Raw genomic sequence first — 1,890 nt, forward strand, 5'->3', positions numbered from 1 at the left:
AGCGCATGTTCTGCTGAGGGAACTGCCCCTTGCTTTCTCCTGCAGGCTCCTTGGCTGTTATGAACCCGCATGGAAATTAATTATGCTTAGCATATATTTTTGGCATACTAGGATTTCTTCCCCCTAGGAGTTGGCCAAAATAGGGGAAGGGTCAAAATTTGGCAGGCTGGGGGAACAATATAGCCCCCACTGATGGAGAAAAAACAAAGAAAAGGAAGTAAAGGAGAGGTGAAAAGACAAAACAAAGTAGAAAAAAAGGGATCAGATTTGGAACCCCGTTAGTGGGAGGTAAGAAAGAGAAAACAATTTTTAAAAGAACAAATTCAAATCCATGGGGAGCCTTGAACTCCTCTGGAACAAAAAACTCCTACCAAGGAGACCAAGAACTAAGGAGAGGGTGTCAGTTACTTGCACAAGTCCAGGATTCCTTCTTTTGTTTAAGCGGGGAGTAGACAGAAAGTTTAAATAGCCCAGCACCTTCTGGGCAGCAGCCCCACCCCCACATCACACTAGGCCCTTGAGGCAGCAAAGAGAAAAAGCTAGAAGGACCCAGTGGCACAAGGGGCCACAGGAAGAAGGGAAAGTTACAGACTGCAGGTGAAGTCTGGTAGGCCTGCTCCTTTCCTTGTCAGATTCTTTAATTTGCTGCTTCTGCTTAAGCTCAAGAGTTGGACGCTGTTAAATTTGCACCTCATTTTCTCTTTAGGCACCAAGACTCCCACAAACTCCAAGAACCAGTCTTTTCCTCATTCTATGGGAGTCCTTGGGGCCCAGAATAGTGTGCTGTGCAAAGTGGGCTCTTGATAAAACCCTGGCTAACTTGCTGGCTGCTCAACTTTCCTCATCAAAACTTCAGAATTCACCACTCACTGTCCCACCAGAAATTCCCTAGAATTTTAGGGTCATGCTAACTCACGAAGTCCTGAACCCTTCTAAACACACATCACAGGAGACAGACTCATTTGGAATTTCATCCCAGCAGACCAGCAGCCTCTTTCTCTCCCTTCAACTACCATTCCGTACTCATTTACCTATTTTTTCCTATCACGCCAACTCAATGGGATTTGAAACCTGACGACCATTTAGTGCTTTGCAGAGGACCGGGCCTTGCACTGGGCTTGCCTGTACAGTCTGCGACAGAGGTGGGGGAGGAAAGCACCACAGACGCTGCACTGTAGATTCATCTACCCACAGATTCAGACCTAGGGAAACTTCAGAGACCAGACGAGACTGGGGATGGCCAGGCCAGGGAAGGGGAAAGAGAGAGAGGAAACTTTCAAGATGAAAAATCCTCAGGAAGATGAAAGCCCTGCTTTTGAAAAAGCTGCAAGATAAGGATCTCCAAACAGCCTGCTGGAATTCTTTTCAGTCTATTTCCTGATCACCTGGTACACCTAAGTGCAAATTAGGACTTTCTACTACACTGCATAAATGTTGGTATTGAATGTCTGCCTTGGAGGGGAGGGAGGATCTCTTGGTTCAATGTATTTTTTCCATCATGATGAGGATACCGGAGTCAAAATGGGAGCCTGATGGCCTTCGTGACAGGAAAGGTCCCCAGTGTGAGACCCTGGGGCCAAATCCACCTTGCCTTCTATCTGAGAGGGACTTTGGGGCACCCCCTCACCCTGCTCACCTTCCCTGTCCCCCACCCTGCTGGGCTCCCAAACAGAAACTGTACGTGTGTGAGGTATTATGAAAACAAAAATGTGAATCATTGTCTCTTGTAGTTATTGATTTTGTCCAGTAAACCTGAGGTAAAGAATACTCTGTCTTTGAAGAATGTGATTAGAGGAAAAAAAAAAAAAAAACCCACAAAACCAAAAAGGAAAAACAACAACAACAACAAAAAAAACCAACCATGAATATGCGACCGGAAGAAAACAGACT

The sequence above is a fragment of the Otolemur garnettii genome, unplaced genomic scaffold (assembly GCF_000181295.1).
Source record: "Otolemur garnettii isolate 467f Iridium unplaced genomic scaffold, OtoGar3 scaffold00104, whole genome shotgun sequence".
Taxonomy (NCBI): Eukaryota; Metazoa; Chordata; class Mammalia; order Primates; family Galagidae; genus Otolemur; species Otolemur garnettii.